At 50.6% G+C, this 12,232-nt stretch overlaps 1 long non-coding RNA gene across 1 annotated transcript; it reads right to left on the reverse strand.

Annotated features, from left to right (window-relative positions):
* Positions 1-5,557: 5,557 nt before the first annotated feature.
* On the reverse strand, positions 5,558-10,294 carry LOC118518450 (uncharacterized). Its single transcript, XR_013448281.1, has 2 exons — positions 9,420-10,294; positions 5,558-7,635 (listed from the first exon to the last, which is right to left on the reverse strand). It is a non-coding gene; the product is annotated as an uncharacterized LOC118518450 (long non-coding RNA).
* Positions 10,295-12,232: the final 1,938 nt, after the last annotated feature.

Below are 12,232 nucleotides of genomic sequence, written 5' to 3' on the forward strand. Positions count from 1 at the left end.
ACGCCTGGGTGGCTCAGTTGGTTGAGCGTCTGCCTTTGGCTCAGGTCATGATCCCAGGGTCCTGGCATCGAGTCCCGCATGGGGCTCCTTGCTCAGCGGGGAGTCGGCTTCTCCCTCTGCCCCTCCCCCCATACTCGCTCTCTCGCTCTCTTTCTCCCTCTCTCTCTCTCTCTCCCGAAAAAATAAATAAATAAAATATTTTTTAAGAAAATATTTTATTTATTTAAGAGAGAGAGAGCAGAGCAAGAGAGAGAACACGGGCAGGGAGGAGGGGCAAGGGGAGAGGCAGAAGGAGAGGGAGAAGCAGGCTCCCCGCTGAGCAGGGAGCCAAGTGGACTGGATCCCAGGACGCTGAGATCATGACCTGAGCCGAAGGCAGACGCTTAACTGACTGAGCCACCCAGGCGCCCCTATTAGTCCCATGTTACAGATGAGAAAATTGGGGTTAAATCCTTTGTCTAAGGTCACACGGCTAGTGAGTAACAGAGCTGGGACTTAACAACTCTGGTCTGGCAAATTTGATGCCTATGAAATTGGCCCCGGGAATGGGGCAGGAAGCCAGAACAAAGAAGGCAAAGACCAGGCCAAGAGCAAACAACAGGAGACCCAAGAGAGGCTGGGACTGAGAGTCAGACACAAGATGAACTGGCAGAAAGGGCACGAACTGCAAACTCCCAGGAGGCATCAGTGAGATGGAGACTCTGAAGCAAGCAGAAGCTGGAAGTAAGGTCAGAGCTGTCTTCAAGTTGAGGATGGAAATGAATAATACCAGTAGCCGCCATGGATTGAGCATCTTCTAGGCCCCGGGCATGGTATTATGCGCTTAATGACAATAATAGCTGACATTGCCAGAGTACTTGCCATCACGAGGCCTTGTGGTAAGATGGTTATAACCCCTAACCTCGCAGCCGCCCTATACGGTGTGTGCTTGTTGGTAGTAGAGGGGAGGCGACATGCAGGAGACGCTAAACTCCTCAAGGTCACACAGCGTGTGTGTGGCACCACTAGGCTACATACATTTCCTCCAACCTCACCACAAGCCTGCAAGGTGAGAATTATTACTCTCATTTCATGGATGGAGGAATCTGAGGCCCAGAGAGGCCAAGTGATTTTCCCAAGACCACACAGCTGACAGATGGCAGAACCTGACTCCAGCTCAAGGCTGTACAGTGAGGAAATTGGAACGGTGTAGCCCTGGGTCATGTGGGAGCAGACTTTGGACCCCAACCCTGGGAACGCAGAATTCTAGTTATTAGTGAGGTGTCTGTGTCCCCTGACACAGAAGCTCGAGTGTGTTGACTGAAGATGGGATTATCGTCACACCCCTTCCCTAGACAGACAAGGTGTTGAGAGGCTGAATTTGGTAGTTTGGATCTCTTTACGTTTATTTTCACTCTCTTTTAGGCTGAACACAAATGTGAAAAAACAGTAATAGTGTGTGACAATTAAGGAATTCACACACCCTCTCTCAAGCCGGACCTGAGTCATTTCTGACAAATGTGATAGGAAAACAATAACAACCAAATAAAAACTACTCGGCTGAAAATTCTCCCTTTCTCCAGCTGCTGTCCCCGCAGCCACTGGGAGGGGACCGAAAAGGCTGTGGCCTCCCCCGCCTTCTCCAGTAGCTCTCAGATGGATGCGCATCACGATTACCTGGAGGCCTTGTTCGAACAAATGTCTGGGCCTCGCCCCAGAGTTTCAGATTCGGTAAGTCTGGGATGGGCTCGACAGTATGCATTTCTGACAAGTTCCCAGGGCCTGCTGAGGCTGCTGGCCCAGGGACCACACTTTGAGAACCCCTGCTTCAACGAACTTGAAGCACAGCCAGCAAAGAGGTCAAAGCTGAGTACTCTTGAAAGAAGAGCATCAGGTTCTCATCCCGAGAGGTAGGATGGGGCAAAAACCAACCCGGGCTGAACGGCTGTACCATCTCTGGATAACAAGAGAACACATTTCAGGGGTGGATAAGCTTCCGTCCATCTCCTGGCTGTGTGACCTTGGCAAACTTACTTATCCTATGTGAATACCCCCTTTATTCATCTGTGAAATGGGCACAAGAATGCCTACTTCCTAGAACTGGTGTAAGGAATTCACGAGCGTGTAAAAGCTTTTGCCTAGTGCCTGGCACATACATTCACAAATGCATCCTAAGTGGGAGCAATTAGTATTATTACCCTGAGTCAGGGGTGCAGGAGGCCAGAGGAGAAAATCCAGAAATGTATCAGAAGGACATTGCTGGGGCAGAGTGGGAGAAGCAGCCCCACAGGGAGGTTTGTCTGGGGACCTGGGCTGAGGGACACCCAGCCCAATAGCGGTCAGAGGCTCAGGGAGAGTCAGCCCAGTGTGAGGGGGTGGGTGGTGGAATTCCATTCCATTCCCCAAGAAATTGGGACCGAGGCCCATGTGCTGAGCACTGAGTCATGCAAGCCTGACCCAAGCTGGGCCTCTTTCTAAATTACTGTAGTAGTCATGTTCTCCTCTGGAAAACTGCTCACTCACCCCCAGGAAGAGTGGAGCCAGGAGGCCATGTCTGTACCTCAGGGCACTCTGCTCCCCTCCCCCCGCTGCTGACTAAACATCCCCACAGCCTTAGGCCTCCAACGAACGCACCAATCAAAGACACAGAGACTGTGCTCAGGTGATAGGTCAGAGCCAGGGTCAATGGAATCCACTCTAGAGGGAGCCAGAGGCTTCTAGTCCCTCCTGGAGTCTGAGAGAGACTCTGGGGCCTTTGGGCAGGCTCCTTCACAGAGGTCACATAGCAGCGTCCTTAATGACATGGACACCAGGCCTCTTGCCCTTGAAAGGCACAGTGTCACTTCCTCTGCATTCTATTGGCTAAAATGGGTCACTGAGCTGACCCAGATTCAATGTGGGATGAGGCTGGTTCATTGGGGCCATCTTGGGAGACTAGCTGCCCCCAAAGCCATCCAGTCTCTGTCCTGCCCACTGCCCCAACTCTGAGTCGTGCCCATCATCTCTAGCCTGGAGGTCTGCAATAATTTTCCAAGTAATCCCCTGTGCTACTCTTCCCTCCTGTCAATCTAGTCCCCACACAGCCCCCAGAGTGTTATTAAAATGCAAATAATGTCAAAATGCAAATTAAGTCAGTCCCTATTTCAAACACTGCCAGACTATCCTGGTTGCTAATGGGATCAAGGCCTGGACCCTTGAAAACGCCTGTGAGGCCTTCCGTGAGGGACCCAGCTCCTCACTCTCCCTGCCCCCACCATGCCCACTGTCCCATAGCTCCTCCAACCTGCTTTGCCCTTTCCTTTCCTGGGGCCTTCCCACTCGCAGGTCCCTCGGCCTGGAACATTTTCCCCACCTCTTCACCTGTGCCACGGCTGCTCATCCTCCAGGTCCCTGCGTAAACGTCCTTTCCTCAGAGAGGCTGTCCCTGACACTTGGGAGCAGTCAACACATTTTTTGTTGCGACTAAGAAAAAATCTGGCTCAAGCAGAAAGGGAATTCCTTTTTGCCTCACGTACCGAAGTCACTGGAGGGTAAAACTTCAGATGCAGACTTCGCGTCAGGTCTCGGCTCTGCCTTCCTCGGGACTGGTTTCCTCCTCAGGCGGGCTCTTACCCCACCACCAGCCCTGGACCCCAGGACTGTCTCCTCGGCTCTGCCTCTGATTGGCCGGGTCTGGGTCCAGAGCCACCCAAATAAATAAAATGAAATCCCCCCCAAAAAAGAATATAAATCCTTTAAAACAATATTTTATTTTAAAAATTCATACAGAAAAATTCTAAAAAATAGTACATACCCTTCACCCAGACTCCCCAAATATTAACATTTTAACACTATTTGTATCATTCTTTTTCTCATGTATATTTATATATGTGTCCATACACATGCACATTGTGTATCTGTACCTACGTGTCCGTATAATTTATTTTTTTCTGAATTGTGTGAGAGTAAGTTGCAGACCTAATTTCCCTTCACCCCTAGTATATCAGTGTGTATTTTGCCAGGAATGTGCTTTGTCCAGCTGTCCGTGGGGCTCACTTGGATATGGCACACCTCACCTCCTTCAAGTCTTCGATCAAAAGAAACTTCCTCAGGGAGGCCGACGCAATCCACCTTATAAAGATGTCAACCCACCCCCTCCATATGCACTGTTTTGACTTCACTCTCAGGTCCTACCCCCTCTTTACTTTTTCTTCTTTTACAACACCTTTCACTTTCTAAGATACATTGGAATTTATGTATTGTCTATGTATGGTGAACTTCATAAGGACGAGGATCTTGTGTTCACTAAAATATCCCATGCTCCTAAAACAGTACTTAGCAGATAGCAGGTGGTCAACAAATATTTATGGAATGAATGAATGAATAGGGCAATCTAATGTCAGAGCAAATGAGTAACACAGTGCTTTTCAGCAGGTCCTGCCACAAGCCAGGCACGTTCTCAGAGCTGTTCTGTGATGTCCTCTGGGGCTTCCGAGGCTCTCAATGGGACCATCTGTGATGCTGGTTCACAGAGCCCCTAGCCATTGCGGGGTTGACCCAAGACAAAGTTAGCAGACCTCAATTTTGCCATTGTTACCTTTGGCTTCCCTTTCTCTCTCATTCCCCTCCCCCAAAGCCCTCCTTTACCCTATTATGCTTCTCCCACACGGTGACCATTCCCCTCTGTCTGGCAGAGACAGGACAGTGCCGTACAGAGAGCACAGGGCTGGAGTCCTTGGAAAAGTCGCTTCCCTCTCTGGATCTCAGCTCCCTCCTCTGTGACTCCCGTGATCTCTGAGATTCTTGGCGCCGGGATATCACCATCGCCCCCGTCTCTTTATATCATTGCCCTGGGGAATCTGGACTGAGATTGTGGCCTTTTCTCTGACAGAAGAATGCACGTGGGTTTTTTCTCACAGGGAGTAGATAAGAAAAATATTTTCAGGTCTGGGGTTTGCTGCTTCCCGGCCTCTCAGCGAGGGGAACTAGATAAATCTGGATTGAAGTCTAGAGCAGCCACGCCCTAGTAGCTCTAGGACCCGGGCAGCTGGCTTCAGGGTGGCAAGCTCAGTTTTTTCTGCTGTAAAATGGGTTTAGAAATACCTAATATGGTGGGAAGAGTAAATTAAAAGATGCACGCCAGGCACTTTGCATGTCACCTGACACACAAAAAGTGTTCCAAAAATAGTAGCTGTGATTAGCTTCAGAGCCCTGTGTGGATTCCTGCAAGTACACCTGGGTATGAGGCTGGGGTGTGGGAGGGGGATGGAGGAGCAGTTCTGGGGTCTTCTCCCCATGGCAGGTGTGGGGGGCGGGGCGCTGGGTGCAGGTGTTTCGGGGCTGGTGCGGTGGGTGGGTAGAAGCTGTAGCTATGTTGAAGACGCCAACTCCTGATGTCTAGACAGAGCTCCAGGCCGCTCATCTCCCTGTTCCGGAGACTGAGCCCAGAAGTCTGAGTCACAGAAAGCGCTTGAAAGTCCCCGGGAAAGCCAGCTGGGCCAAGAGCACTTAGAAGCTGTTTTCCTCACATGTTTAGTTTATTGAAATACCGTATTCATCATTTATAGCTGCAGAACAAATAACTCCCGAAACGTCATGGTTTAAAGCAATAAGCATTTATTATCCCACAACTTCTGAGAGGCAGAATCGGGAGGCAGCTTAGTTCAGGGTCTCTCATGAGTTTGTGGTCAAGCAGCGAGCCAGGGCTGCAGACACCTGAAGGCTTTAACTGGGACGGAAGGACCCCCTTACCATAAGCTCGCGCACATCGCTCTTGGCAGGAGGCCTCAATTCCTCTGCCACACGCCCTTCTCCATAGAGATGCTCAGCACATGGCCTCTTCCAGAACAAGCCATGAGAGAGAGAGAGAGACTAAGATGGAACAGCAAGGTCTTTTATACCCCAATCTCAGCAGGGACTCACCATCCCTTCTGCCATATTCTACGGGCCACAGAGACCAACCTGACACCATCTAGGGGACAGGGTTTGCACTAGGGCATGCACACCAGGAGGCAAGGGTCCCCGGGGGCTATTTTGAATGCTGCCCACCACAGGTATAATCTACACATGATGAAACTCACAGATCTTAGGCGAACCGCTCAGCTTTAACAAGCAAATATTCTCATGTGACCCACACTCCTATCAAGGTTTAGAACATTTTCACCACCTCAGACTATTCCTCATCCTCAGAACACTGCAGAACATCCATCACCTCCTGCCTCGTCCCAGCACCCCACCCCCACCCCCAAGCGACTACTGATCTTACTTATATCTCTTTATAATCCGTAGTTTTACCTGGCCTGGAGCTTTATAAAGATGGGATCATACAGTCTGGACTCTTTTGTTCTGCATGATGATCCTGAGATTCATCCATGTTGTTGCTTTTTATCATTGAGTTTGCCCCTCTCACCTTTGTGATGCCTACCCTTATTCAACGTGCCCTTGACCTGACACCGGGCAGTTAACACTTCACGTTTCTCCTCCCGCTAGACTGTGACCTGCTCGAGGACAGAGGCTGTATCTCACTTATTTCTGGATCCCCAACACGAGCTCAGTGTCTGGCAGGCAGTAGGCGCTGGGAACTGTCCCATTCTGGGATCTGGAGGTGCGGCAGGATGGGAAGTAGGGGTCACAGGGAAAGGAGGGGCCAGGCAAGCTGGACACTGGCCAGAGACATGTTCCCTGGGGCCGGAAATCACTCCGAGACCCAGCATCCATGGGTCCCAGGAGCTCAGAGGGCTCTCCGACCAGATGCTCCAGGACAGAGAGGGGGTTTCAGTCCTACAAATGCAGAGGGGTAGTGAGTCCAAGGCTGTCACCCTGGAGGTCACCCTCTGGCCCCTGGAAAACTCACTAACTGGGGACAGGCCTGAAAAGAAGGTAAAAATGGATTATTCCTTTACTTGTTTCTCCTGCCCTTTCACCCAACAGCACACCTGACAACTAGCCCAAACCCTCTGGCAGAGTCCATCCCCTCCCCCTCACACTGCTCACACTGGCCTCGCCCTCAGCAGGGCTCCGAGGAGACCAGGGCTAAGGCTCCGATGCCTGATGCCCGGTAGGCTTTCTGGAATCCCAGAGCCCTAGAGCCTGGACTTTGGGGTCAGGGGGCCGAGTCCCTGCTCTACCACTTCCGGCTATGTGACCTTGGTCAGATTACTTCCTGCTCTGCAAAAGCAGGAAGTCCTAATTCTCAGCTAGTAGATGAGTACAGGACTGACTGAGGGAAACTGGTTAGCACTGTGGCTGGTAGGGAAAGGGTGGTGGGCCTTGGTGGGAGAAGGTGCCTGCTGGGACCTTCCTTGTTTATCCAGAAAGGGAAATGAGCCCCAGAATCCAGAGTTGAGAAGAAAAGGCATGCACTGCTCTACCTTCCAAGCTCAGAGGATGACTGGCTCCTCCCAGGGCTTGATAGGAAGCGCCACTTCAGCAGAACCAGCACTCTTCCAAGGGTGTTGGAGGCGTGTTGCCAGTAAAAAACCACGTATCCCTCTCTCCTGAGAGGCAGACCAATGGACTGGCTCCTCCCCTGAGGCAGGGCCCCAACTGTATTTTGCAAGGATGGCCATCATATCTCCAATCCCACTTGTTCTTCTGCAATGTGACCTTATCACTCCTCCATCAAGAGAACCAGTTAAATCCCATCCTCTGGAATCTGGACTGGCCTTGGTGACTCACCTGTGACAACAGAATACAGTGGAAATTACCCTGCTTGACTTGGAGGCAAGGCCAAAAGTTCTCTCAGAAAGCTTACTCTACAGACACTCCTTCTCATGGCCCAGCTACTATGCCATGAGAAGCCATGCCACGTGGACAGGCCACATGCCAACCCTCCAGGTGACAAGGCCGACAGAGCCTTCGAGCCATCCCAGCTAAGGCTCCAGCCACCCGAATGCAGCAGCCTCCAAGAGATCCCAGCTCCCCACCATTTGAGTCCTCTCAGCTCAGGGCACAGACATCCTAGAACAGTGTATCAGCTACCTAATGCCGCATAACAAATGACTCCAAAGTGTAACAACTTCAAACAACAAACAGTTATCCTCTGCCACAGTTTCTGACAGCCGGGAATCCAAGAGCGGCATACCTGGGTGGTTCTGGCTCACGCTGTCTCACAGAGTCGCAGTCTGGCTGTCAGCCAAGGGCTGCAGTCGTCTTAGACTTTCCCTAGGGCCAGAGGAGCCATGACCACGTCCAAGCTCCCTCACATGGCCACTGGTGGGAGGCCTCTGTTCCTCTCCAGACTGGCCTCTCCATGGATGAGTGTCCTAATGACACGGCAGCTGGCTTCCCCCCAAGTGATCCAAAAGACAGAAAGGCAGAAACCACAATATCTTTTATAACCTAGCCTCAAAAGTGACATATGATCCCTTCTGCCATATTCGACTGGCCACAGAGACCCACCTTGATACAGAGCGAGAGTGGACGAACACACAAGGGCATGAGTCCTGGGAGGCATCTCGGAGGCTGCCTACCTCCATCAGAGTCCAGCCATGCCCCCTGCATCCTTTCAAATTCCTGGCCCACAGAATCTGCGAGGATGGTAAAATTTGTGGTTGTTTATGCCACGAAGTTCGGGGTGGTCTAGTACACAGCACGGGACAAGTGGAGCAGAGTTCAGAGAAGTATTCTTCAAGTTTGGGGTGCCATGGGGGGAATGGCCTCACATTCCCGTGGGTGTCAGCTGAAGCCACTGTACTTCTGACCCGCCTCGGTGCTAACTGAAGTAGGGCAAAGGGCACCCAAGAAAGAGAAGGCCGAGGGTGTGACTGGGTGGCCAGTGGGTGAGAAGGAGTGTCTGTAGAGTAAGCTTTCTGAGAGACCTTGTCCATAGGCTCCGGGATTGGGGCCACAGAGGGTAGATGTGATGGGCGCAGCAGGCCTGCTGGGGGTAAAGCGGTGAGCCTGAGGCCACCAGCGGAGGAGAGCACTTTGGCACCGAGTCCTTTCTCAGCATGGCCTGTGCGGGGCCCAGCCCCACACTCCGTGTCTATAGACAATGAGCTGAGCAGCTGGGACGACAGGAAATCAGCCCCCTTACAAGCTGTGAAGAAGGGGCCCGCCAAGGGTCAGCAGGGGACACCTAAGTTTTCCTTCTATTCCTCCCCACCAGAGGGCAGAGAGGAGAGGGCAGACCATGACCACCTCCCCTCTCACCACAAGTCCTGTCTGCTGGGACTTGGAGTCCAGTACGAGATTAATATTTGAAAATAGGCAAAAAAAGGATAAAGAAAGGAGGAAGGAGTGAGAGAGAAGAAAGAGGAGGAGGAAGGGGAGGAAGAGGAGGAGGAAGAGGGAGGGAAGGAAGGAAGGAAGGAGGAGGGAGGAATTAGAAAGACCAAGTTAATGCCCAAAACAAGAGACTGCATTAATAACTAAAAATGACTGAAAGTTTCGGAACCAGCTGGAGGACCAGTGGGTAGCAGTTATTTTTCTAAAAAAAAAAAAAATTATTTGATATTTACCTTTAAGTGTTGATATTCCTCTGTCAAGTTAGTTCCAGGAGCCATTATTATTACTCTTGTTGTCCTTGGCTCCTGCTCTCACCTCGTACATTCACGCTCTCATAAGCACTTACTATATGCTGGTCACAGCCCTGTGCTAAGTACAGTGAATTAGATGTGTGTCTAAGTACAGTTGGTCCGTTCAACCTCCAACTCTCTCCTAAGCCTCTGTCCACTTCCTCCACTGCAGATGTCTCTGCCTCGGTTCAGGCCTTGGTAGCTCTCACTTGGATGATTTCCTTGGCCCTGGTCCCTTGCCATGCAGACCTTCCTCCTTCTCCCTTTCCCAGAGAGATCTTTCCAAAAGGCAAAGAGGATCGTCGCTCCCTGTTGAAGACAGCTAGTTGTTTCCCAGCCTCCATCCTTCCTTTAGTAATAGAGCCTCTGCCTTTTAGCCAAACACATGTCTGCCCAGAATAGAAACTACATTTCCCAGCAGCCCGGCCGCTAGCCGAGGCCGTGCGACTGAATTCTGGGTAGTACAATGTGAATGAAAGTGATGTGGGCAAGTCCTGGGTTATGCCTTTCCAAGGAAGGGGTAGGTCTGCCACATCCCTCGTGCTTTTGCCTGCTGCCTGAAATGCAGAAGTGATGGTGGGAGCCGGAGCTGCCCTCTTGGACCGCAAGAAGGAAGCCGTGTGTTGTATAAGATGTCAAAGCAACAAACCAGAAGGAACCAGGGTCCCTCACCATTGTGGAGCCACCATGCCCACTCTGGCTTGCCTATCTGGGTTTTTACATAAGCAAGAAGTAAACGTCTATCTTGTTTAAGCCACTGTTAGTTTAGTGTTTTTGTTACTGTACCTCAGCCTGTTTCCTAACTAATAAACACTCCAGCTCAAAACTCTTGCAAGGGCTCCTTCTGTCTTCAGGTTAAGTCCAAGCACCGAAAGCCAGCATCCAAGACCCTTTGAGATGTCACCCCTGTTAGCCTGGTCTCTCGCCTTCTCTGTTGTTCCTCTTTAGTTTAAACTCTCTGCTTTAGTCAGACTAAACTGTTTGCACTTAGCAAATGTGCTAAGCTGATTCATGCTTCCAGGCCTTTGCTTCAAGGGTTCCCTCTGCCTGGAATGCCCTTCCCCCTTCTTTCCTGCCTCCTTCCTGCTCATCCTTCAGGACTCTCTTCTGGAGTCATGTTCTTAATAAAGTTATCCTAGAACCACACCCCCACCCCTGAGGAGGTTATTTGCCTCGGCTAGATGCTCCCTTAGCACTCTGTGTCTATTTCTCTTGGCCTGTTAGACTACAAACTTTGGGAGGGCAAAGATGGTCCTTGTCTGGTTTGCAATTAATGCCCAGTCCCTACCATATCAGGAGAACTCAATACATACGCATTAGATGAATAAATGACTAGATGAGGCAGCCAGCCTCATTTATCGTGCTGTATCATCATCACCCTCTGCTCATACTTGTCTGTCTCATCTGAGTTCCCTGACACAGGGACAGCAGAGTTCTGATTGCCAGCCATGGTAGGTGCTCAATAAATGTTGTTCTAGGAGCACTTCCAACCCAGTGCCCTCTGTTCTGTATCATCGTTTTCCAACAGAACTTCTGGTTCATTCCGCAAAGATTTCCTCACATGCAGTGTCCAGGGTGCAGCATTTCCCAACAAAGTGTGTATTTGTCACCGCTAACATCTTCTTGGAATACTGGCAGCTTATATGGAAATCAGCATGTGGCCACAGTGACCTCAAAACAGTAGCTGAAAGTCTCTTCAGATGGCTTGGGCTTAGCCAATTTTTTAGAAAACCACATCTCAGCGTTGTGGTCTGAGTGGCAAGAGCAGGAAGCGTGTTACGCAAATTGGGAAGTGGGTGCCAGGTCAGGTGGGGTTGTGAAGCCAGGAAGGGTGCAGAAGAAGGGGTGCATTGTGGCAGGTGGGAGGGGTTTGGTCCGTGTAGGTAAGCTGGACTCAGAGCTTAAGGTAAGTGGGTCTTGGCCCCCATGGCTAGCCTCTCCATTCTGACCCCACATGAAGGAGAGATTGGTTAAGACGGGCTAGGTTTTGCTACGGTAAGAAACAACCGGGAACATCCCAGGAGCTTAAAACAACAAAATAAATTCCTTGCTCATAGTTGATGCTCATCTGAATCAACTAGTGGTCTCTGCTCAAGGTCGGCTGTCAGAGACCTGGGCTGATAAATGCTCCATCTCACCACAGGCTTCTAAAACTGCCGAGGCAGGGAAAAGAGAGTATGTGAGTCCTGCACCGGCTCTCGAAAGCTTCTACCCGGACGCAGCATGCGTGTTACTTCTGCTCATATTTCACTGGCCAAAGCAAGTCATATGCTCTGGCCTAAGTTTAAGAGAGCAAGGATATCAATAGGGAGGGACATCAAGTATTTGTGGAAAACACTAACTCATCACAAAAGAAAATGCTATGTGATGGGAGCTTTCGCTAACTGTATGATTTCAGGCAAGCCAACCAGCCAGGTTGGGACTCAGGTTTCCCAACCAGAAAGTAGAGATCGTGACAGTTCTGACAGAGCAGGAGGATTGTACTGACTCAGTGAGAGTGTATAGAGAGAGCTGAACACAGGCCCGCTATAAAGGCTTGCTCCATAAATGGTAACTTTTTAAACATTAAATTATGGAAAACCTTGATCACCGAAAGGCAAGAGTAAAAGGAAAGCCTCGTGGTCACTTCTTTCTTTTTTATTTTATTTATTTATTTGAGAGAGAGAGAGAAAGCGCACGAGCAGGGGGAGCGGCAGGCAGAGGGAGAAGCAGACTCCCCAAGCAGAGAACCTGACACAGGACTCGATCCCAGGACC

Source organism: Halichoerus grypus, chromosome 5 (assembly GCF_964656455.1).
Source record: "Halichoerus grypus chromosome 5, mHalGry1.hap1.1, whole genome shotgun sequence".
NCBI lineage: Eukaryota > Metazoa > Chordata > Mammalia > Carnivora > Phocidae > Halichoerus > Halichoerus grypus.